This window comes from Eucyclogobius newberryi, unplaced genomic scaffold, assembly GCF_026437365.1.
Source record: "Eucyclogobius newberryi isolate DKJ021-1_F unplaced genomic scaffold, fEucNew1.0.hap1 SCAF_16, whole genome shotgun sequence".
Lineage (NCBI taxonomy): Eukaryota > Metazoa > Chordata > Actinopteri > Gobiiformes > Gobiidae > Eucyclogobius > Eucyclogobius newberryi.
The window spans coordinates 5,504,887-5,514,612 of NW_027315790.1; positions in this window are offsets into that span (position 1 = coordinate 5,504,887).

The following is a 9,726-nucleotide window of genomic DNA, read 5'->3' on the forward strand; positions in this document are numbered from 1 at the left end:
ATATTGAAACTGCCAATATAATATTTTTAAAGCAGAAGAATCCCAGTAAACCCTTTTTCCAAATAAACCATATCATAAAAACATGAGCTGTAATACATAGTCATTTATAAGTCTAATATATTCATAATTCACCCCTGTACAGCTGAAAATTGACCAAAAAATACAAAAAAAATAACAAATTATTTCCTCTTCATACAAAGAAAACATTCGATAACTCTTGATCTGAAAAATATTTGTTCAGGCATTCGATTTAGTAAGATATAGTCATTATAGTGATAATATTGTGTCATTATTATGGATATAGGTCTTTTACCATTAGACTGAGTAATCCTATCCATTTTCCAAAGCCCTGGGCATCAACTGACAGCAGTTTGATTTGTAACTGCCGTTGGTTATTATTGTGACAAATGATTCCTGGGAACGGCAGCACGAGGAAATGAAGCAGCGGTGCGTCTCCATGGATACCGTGTGTACAGCAGTATATCATGGGCAGGCACAGCGGGCGCGTCGTGACCAGGCACAGAGCAGTCGCCCAGGGGGAGCCAGCTGCCCAGTCTGAGCGTGTGCAGGCAGCGCTGCATCTGCTCCACCTGTTTGTCACGGAGGGAACTGCTCTTTACATGCAGAATATTAAAGGAGACGTACCGGGCTTTTTGTTCAACCACTCAGTATTGAACCGAGACATGAGTAGATCTCCCCTTTACATTTTCTTTGTTGTAAAGTGCAATATTGAGCTAAAACAGCTTAATAATAGAAACAGGTCTATTGACTTCCTGTTCAAAACTGTAGAACGGTATAAGCCCCGCCTCTTCCTTGTACCTCAGTCACAACGTTTATATACATTACTTTACAGGAAAATCTGATAAATCTGATATGTTTTTTTTAAAGAGCGTGTGGCAAGTTTTATGATTTATCTCATTTGAATTGTATTTATACCTGTTGTAAATATGAATGCTGGTTTTACACCGATGGAGTGTTTTTTTGTGTAGAAAATGACAGGAAGTGACATCCCAAAAGGGAAACCTTTTCATTACAAAAGAAACAACTTTTTTTTGACTCTCTAAACATAATTTTTAACAAAATAAAGGTGCTCTCATATATTTGTATTTGTAAAATTTAAAAAAAGTGTCAGCCCTGTGGACGTGAAGTTTATGAAGTATAAACCTAAAATAATCGCTATTCTGGGATAAACTGTTTTTAGCAACATTTAGAATATATTTATCTTAACTGTATTTTAGTTCAATGAGTGGTCCAACCTGTCACTTTAAAGTAACGCTGCATAAAACTGCTGGCACAAAAAATGTCGTCAAAAATAAATAAATCCTCAAATCCAGATTAAAATAGCAAATTGTGGATTTTTTTTTTTTTAAAGGTTCAATATATAAGGATTTCTTTCCCCTCTGAAAATAAATGAAAACCAATGAAAATAGTCAAATTTAAATCAACCAGACTTGGGCAAACGTAGCACCTGCAGTTTGTGTTATACAGAACAGAACACTCAGACTTTAGAACAGTCGACTTATGGACCCCGAACACGTTAGCAACAACTCACAATCTGCATGACGATGGGACTGGAGTAAACTAATGATGAGGAAACAACGTTTGGAAGATTAATCGCGCATTAAAACCATTTAAAGTACCACCTTGTAATGGCCCATTGCATGTTTAGGCAAGTTTATTTGTAGAGCACATTTCATACACAAGTGCTTCACACAGCAAGATGTATGCATTAAATGCATTCAAATCACAAAGAAATTACATAAAGAGAAATACAATAAAATTAACTAAATTTGAAAAATTAAAAAAACACCTAGCCACAGAGGGTAACGCGTTTTCAAAGTCCAACTCCTTTTTAAATCAGTCCAATTGATGTCCAAGATGTACTTTGGTGCTAGGCCATGGAGAGACTTGTACACAAGCAGAGCTGCTTTAAAGTCTCTTCTCTGAGCCACAGGGGGCAGTGCAGAGACCTGAGAACAGGACTAATGTGATGGTACTTCCTGGTTCTAGTCAGGACCCGAGCAGCAGCGTTCTGGATGAACTGCAGCTGTTTTACAGCTCGTTTGGAGAGGCCAGTGAGCGGCCGTTACAGTCTGATCTACTGGAGACAAACGCATGGAGAAGTCTCTCCAAGTCTGGTTTAGACACTATGGTTTTGATTTTGGCCATGTTTTTTAGATGGTAAAAAGCTGCTGATGTTATTGATGTGATGTGGCTGTTAAAGTTCAAGTCTGAGTCCATTATTACCCCCAGAGTTCTAACTTGGTTTGTAGGTTTTAGAGCGAGACTCTGGAGGTGACACTAACACTTTCTCTTTGTTTCTGTGGCAAAGACGATGATTTCGGTCTTGTCTGAATTCAGCTGGAGAAAGTTGTTTTGCATCACACACTGATCTGTTGCACCAGCAGGAGGCCCTCTGGCACCAACAGGAGGCCCTCTGGCACCAACAGGAGGCCCTCTGGCATCAGCAGGGGGCCCTCTGGCACCAGCAGGAGGCCCTCTGGCACCAGCAGGAGGCCCTCTGGCATCAGCAGGAGGCCCTCTGACACCAGCAGGAGGCCCTCTGACACCAGCAGGAGGCCTTCTGGCATCAGCAGGAGGCCCTCTGGCACCAGCAGGAGGCCCTCTGGCATCAGCAGGAGGCCCTCTGGCACCAGCAGGAGGCCCTCTGGCACCAGCAGGAGGCCCTCTGGCATCAGCAGGGGGCCCTCTGGCACCAGCAGGAGGCCCTCTGGCACCAGCAGGAGGCCCTCTGGCATCAGCAGGAGGCCCTCTGACACCAGCAGGAGGCCTTCTGGCATCAGCAGGAGGCCCTCTGGCACCAGCAGGAGGCCCTCTGACACCAGCAGGAGGCCTTCTGGCATCAGCAGGAGGCCCTCTGGCACCAGCAGGAGGCCCTCTGGCATCAGCAGGAGGCCCTCTGGCACCAGCAGGAGGCCCTCTGGCACCAGCAGGAGGCCCTCTGGCACCAGCAGGAGGCCCTCTGGCATCAGCAGGAGGCCCTCTGGCACCAGCAGGAGGCCCTCTGGCATCAGCAGGAGGCCCTCTGGCACCAGCAGGAGGCCCTCTGGCATCAGCAGGAGGCCCTCTGGCACCAGCAGGAGGCTCTCTGGCATCAGCAGGGGGCCCTCTGGCACCAGCAGGAGGCCCTCTGGCACCAGCAGGAGGCTCTCTGGCACCAGCAGGAGGCCCTCTGGCACCAGCAGGAGGCCGGTCCACACACTGATCTGTTGGATGCAGTGACAGAGTGAATCCACTGGTCCATATTCACCTGCGACAGTGAAACATAGATCTGACTCGTCTGCATAATTGTGATAGGACACATTTTCTCAGCGTGTCAACTGACCTAACGGCAGCATGTAGAGGTAGAACTGAAGGGGTCCCAGGACTGACCCTTGGGGCACTCCACAGGTCAGGGTCATGTGGTCTGAGACACAGTTACCAATTTCAACAAAGTACTTCCTGTCGCCCAGTTTAGGGCGGGGCCAGTGATGCCCATCCAGTCCTCTAGTCTCTGTAAGAGGATCCCATGATGGACAGTGTCAAAAGCAGCATCAGATCTGACAGAATGACTGACAGTTTTGTCAGTTACAGGTGCAAAGTGAGTTAGCTCTAAGTGTCTTGGTGGTTTTAGGGTTATTTTTTGCATTGTGGGATTTATAGCATTTTTAATGCCCTGAACTTTGTCATTAAAGAATAATGCAAACTCATTACACTTGGATGTGGAAATGAGTTCTAACGGCAGCTGAGCTGGAGGGTTTGTTCATCTGTTACTGTGGCAAACAGGACACGCGAGTTGTTACTGCAGCTTCCAATAATTCAGAGAAATATCTTTCCCTAGTTCTACATAAGATTAGGTTGTACATGTTCAGCTTCTCTTTGTAAATCTCTTTTTGAACCTGAAGCTTTGACTTGTGCCATTTCCGTTCGGCCCGGCTGCACCTCCCTTTCCTGTGCCCTGACCCAATCATCATTTCTCCACGGCGCCTTCTGCTTATTTTTAACCATTTTAGCCTTCATAGGGGCGATGGTGTCCAGAACATTCAAAACACTAGATGTTGTGCCTGAACGCGTTCATTGAACGAAAGTTCATGAACTGGTGTCTGTGAACGGCACTTTCATTCTTTTTAATTTCGTTCAATAAGGTGCAGATTTCTAGAGACTTCCAGGCGAAAAACACAGTTGCCCGACCAGAGCCTGGCAAGAGTTAGAGCTCCGAAGTTGTAGAGGCCGATAGCGCAGACAGAGATTTGACGTGTCGCACTGCACATGTGCATCAAAACAAAAAGCAGCGACAGCAACAGAGCAGCAGGAGTCGCCCTACGACCAGTTACAAGGAGTCGCCCTACCACCAGTCGCCCTACGACCAGTTACAAGGAGTCGCCCTACGACCAGTCGCCCAATGACCAGTTACAAGGAGTCGCCCTACGACCAGTCGCCCAATGACCAGTTACAAGGAGTCGCCCTACGACCAGTTACAAGGAGTCGCCCTACGACCAGTTACAAGGAGTCGCCCTACGACCAGTTACAAGGAGTCGCCCTACGACCAGTCGCCCTACGACCAGTTACAAGGAGTCGCCCTACGACCAGTCGCCCTACGACCAGTTACAAGGAGTCGCCCTACGACCAGTCGCCCTACGACCAGTTACAAGGAGTCGCCCTACGACCAGTCGCACAATGACCAGTTACAAGGAGTCGCCCTACGACCAGTTACAAGGAGTCGCCCTACGACCAGTTACAAGGAGTCGCCCTACGACCAGTTACAAGGAGTCGCCCTACGACCAGTTACGTGAGTTTTATGATAAGGTCGGTGAGGATCGGAACAATCTGCATTTCTGTGCAAACTTTGCCTCTGGGGAAGTCTGTCCCTTCAATGTGAGTGTAAATCCTGGGTAAGGATTCAAAATTGGATGAAGATGAAATCTGACACATAGTTTCAGCATTAAACTAATACAATAATTGCTGCCTGTGGTTGTATTTGGGCTGTGGAAATAATTTAGAAAAATTATAGCATGATATTGAAAAAAATAACTGAACTAGTTCATTTTTTGGAGCTGTGAACTTAGTTCAAAATGTTGAATTATGAACTATGAACTGAACTAGTTCATGTAGAAAGTGAACTTTCCCAACACTGGTAACAGAGTTCAACAAATCATTGACATTAGACATTTTCAAAGTTTATCATTTCCATAAACAGTGCACCTGCCATCATTTATGTGTCTCCTCTGAACAGCTGCAGGACCAGCCTCTGAACAGCTGCAGGACCAGCTGGTGGTTTGGGAGAAACAGACATGTCAGAGAAGACACAGAAATGATCAGACAGAGCAACATCGACCACATTAACATTTGAAATATTTACCCCTTTTGTAATTATGAGATCTAGAGTGTGCCCTCTGCTGTGGGTGGGGCCTCTCTGCTGTGGGTGGGGCCACTCTGCTGTGGGTGGGGCCACTCTGCTGTGGGTGGGGCCTCTCAGAGTAAGACCAAAGGTTTCAAGGACAGCATCAAGCTCTTTAGCGTTTCTGTCACAAATATTCTCCACATGCACATTGAAATCACCTGTAATGACCAAACCATCAAAGTCTGTGCATACGACTGAACCATCTCAGTAAAATCATCAGTAAAACGTGCTGGAGAGGTTTGTGTAAGAGAACGAAGAGAATGGATGAAGACTGTTTTAGCTCCATTTTAAAGGAGACATACTCAAATGATGAAAACACCCCAAAAGACAACCTGCGGGTAATTATTTCATCTCTAAAGACAGCACAGACTCCACCCCCTTTTTTGTTTTCTCGTGTTTCAGATTCAAACTTAAAGTTGGGTGGAGCAGATTCTATCAGAACTACATTTCCTGTGTTTTTGTCAAGCCATGTTTCAGTTAAAAACATAAAATCAAGATTATAAGAAGAAATAAAATGATTAATTAAGAGTGATTTGTTACCTAAGGATCTGACATTTAGCACAGCAAGTTTCAGACTAGTTTCAGTGGGACTGGGCCTTATCTTTTCACAGAATATGAATCACATTTCTCTGAAAAGGAATGTTTAGGCAATGCTTTAGTGTCCTCTGGTCTTTTATGTTCAGGCAATGCTTTAGTGTCCTCTGGTCTTTTATGTTCAGGCAATGCTTTAGTGTCCTCTGGTCTTTTATGTTCAGGCAATGCTTTAGTGTCCTCTGGTCTTTTATGTTCAGGCAATGCTTTAGTGTCCTCTGGTCTTTTATGTTCAGGCAATGCTTTAGTGTCCTCTGGTCTTTTACTGCGCCTGGACTGGATTAGCCTTGTGGCCCCAACAGAGCTGCTGGAGGGTGCGTTTCTTCAGAGACGGGGCCAAGGGCTGATATCGTTGGGCCGATATTTGCCCTTTTTAGCGTATCGGTTAATGGCCTTATATCTCCTGCATAGTGTAGGCTGGGCAAATGCTTAAAGAAACGTTATAAAACTGTATTTTCACTATTTAAGAGGGCACAGAGCATAAAATGTGATTCCACTTTTCCCTTATGGGTTATGGGCCCAACACATCAGTCAAAGATATGGGCGGAGCTTTTCGACCATTGACGACTCCGGGTATGAAAAAATATCGACATCGGCGGCCACCCGAGGGAACAAATCAGTTGAGTAACACTGGATTGTTATTGAAATTGTTACTGCCTTCGATCCTTCTTACAACTTAAGAACAGGACAGGTTTTACACTCCGACAATGTCAAATAAAGAGCTCATTCTTGACCCACTCGTCCGTACCAGCTTTTAAATGTACTCATCCTTGTATGTATATGCAGCGGTCCTTCTGAAGCGCGCCGGCCCCTGAACATACCTGCAGAGGCGAACAGTTCACGTTACACACCAGGATGGGCACAGCACATTTTTACACCATGTTCGCTCGTAACGTTGCCGTTCTTTACGACGCAGCAGGCAAGTTTCCATCGAACCTCGACACATCCATCACATGCCTATAACGGCCCCAGAGAGGAGGAAGGATAGGGCCCGGGCTGTCAGGCCTACGGCGAATTGAGGTCCGTTCTCCCCAAGGGATGAGGTCACAAAAGGACAAACATTAAAATAAATACCTTTCAAATGTACGGGAATACATTATAGCGCATACCACAATATTGCACACAGACACACACATTCCTGTTAGGGGTCGGGGGTGACTGGAGCCTGTCCCAGTGACTTTGGGCCTGAGGCGGGGTGCACCCTGGACAGGGGCCGGCTCGTCGCAGAGACATAGACAGACGGACAAACACATGCATGTGTTTGGACGGTGGGAGGAAACCGGAGAGAAGCTACGGTAACACAGGAAGGACATGCAGACTCCACCCACAGAGACCATGTGATGTTGGGCTGGCCCGGGACTCGAACCCACGATCTCCTTATTGGAAGGAAGCGCTCTAACCACTCTGCCACCATGCACCCTCACTTATTCAGTATAAACAAACGACGTCGACAGATGTATTTGGCATATTTTGGTAGATTTAAAGACTATTTTGTTCTTTAAACATGCACATAGAAGTTCGTTGTGTATTTGAGGACGAGGAAGAAGCTTTTCTCTGTCTGGATTTAACAACAGTTTGAGTTCTCGGCTTGTTCCTGTTGTTACACTTTGACCAACCTGCCGACTGCTTTCACTGAGAGCTGTCTGTCCAGATTGATCTTGTAGACTGTTAAAGGCAGAAACTTTAGTTGAATTATGTTGTGGTGTATGATGTATGATGTTACGTCCAACCATTCCACAGACCTACCCTCCCATACTTATTTAGTTCCTCAAAAATACTGACAATTGGGTCTGGAATAACCTGTGAAATCCCTTTTTGAACGCACCACTGTGGTTATGGAATGTAATACAGTCTAATACACCCGCACTTCCTGGCCTGGCCACAGCAGAGTCCTGGTGAAGGCTTTGTCCAAAGATGTGACAGGAAGCGAGCGTGTTGTGTTAGCACGGAGCTGTTTGCTCTGCTCTATTCCCACCAGACTTGCACCCACAGACCCCCAACCTGTCACAAAAATGACCAGGCGCATGTACGAGCCCACCGGCAATAAGGGATGGAACCATTTTACATTTGAACAATAACCTTGTTTTTTAACTTTATTGTAGCTTCTGCCCCGCATTAGGGATATTGTGTATATATAATTCATATGAGTATGTGTATATATAAGTAGTAGTAGTAGTACAGCTAGAGGCCTATCATGGTTTTATTTATTGCTGTTTTGGTGTCGGACGCACCTGTGCGCACTCACCTGGTCACGCCCTGCATACTTTTACTTCTGACTGAATGGAGGGATAGAACCAAAAAAATAAGTTGATTTGTATAAAATGTAAGTCAATAATACGAATACCGCTTCTTATGTCATGCATAAATATGATAAAAGATCATAATTTGGGGCTGCCACTTCATATTTTGCAAATTGATACATCTGTTTTTTTCTACAGCATTATTCATAATCTGAAGTTGTGTTTTGTTGCAGTTCTATCAACCAATCTAATTAAGGCCTCCTTCCACCTCCAGTCACATGACGACGGGTTAAGTGGACTTAAATCAAGCAGTCACTGAAAAATGCTTTTTACAAGTGTCCCAAAAAGTCACAAAAAACTGCAGCTTTTATAATTTATAGGGTCACTTCAAAGTTGAGAAGTTTGTTTCTGTTTCAACTCGCAGACAGACAATATTTATTGATTGGTTGGTAACTTCCTGCAGCAGTGACTGACATTCCTTTGATATATGCTTAGAACTGGAGGGCGGGGCTTACCTGGGCCTGTCCATGTGAATTATGAGTGCAGCTAATGGAAGATCTTCAAAGCAACTCTCTCCTGTCGGTGGAAGGCTGAACGCTCTTCCTCCAAAATGTTTCTCCTCAACATTTGAACGTTTGGTCAGGTCCAAACATCCCTCAGAAGTCTAAAATCCTGTTGATAAAAGCTCAGGAAGCAGGTTTAGACTGTGGTGGCACTTTAAAACTAGCTACGTTTTTGAATGATTGACAGTGCTGACCACTGATTTTAGCCTGATTTAATATGCAGCCCTCGATGACCCTGGTCTGGGTGATATAAAAGCTTTTTGTGAGGAAGATAAATGACCCAACTTGTTCATTGTCCATAGATTAAACATAAGAACTAGCTTGTCCAGCCTCTAATTCAGTTAATATCCACAATTATAACACAATTAATTTTGTGTTTCAACATTCCTATTTCAAGGACAAAAAGTAAAAAGGCGACATTTTGTACTTTTAAAAAATCTTTGCAACAGGTTTTCCTCATTATTAGTTATCAGGCTGTTCTAGATCAATATTGTTGTTTACAATGAGCAAAATGTAATAATTCAATAAGTGGGGAAAAAGCATAATATGTCACTTTTAAGCAGTTGGTTCCCTTTTCACGAAACCGACCGGCTAGTTTCTGATTTATTAAAAACGTGGAGCTCCACTTCCTGCTCCCTTCATTCCTTATGGGGGATTAGCATTAGAGTCAACACAAAATGGATGCTAACATGCAATAAATGTAGCAAGGAGGTGTCGTGAGCTAGATCACAGTACAATACGCGTCTGAAGCAGCAGTTCTCCGACAACCCCGCCTCTGTGTGGAGTGGGAACCGGCTTCTCACCAACTACAAGCCCAGAGCCCCCCAAGCTGGAGACGACCGAAAACTAGCTGAAGACACTTTTGACTCAAGGTAAGATAAAAAGTCAGTCTCTCAATGGTTGTACTGTGAAGGCCCCTCCGGAAGGTGTG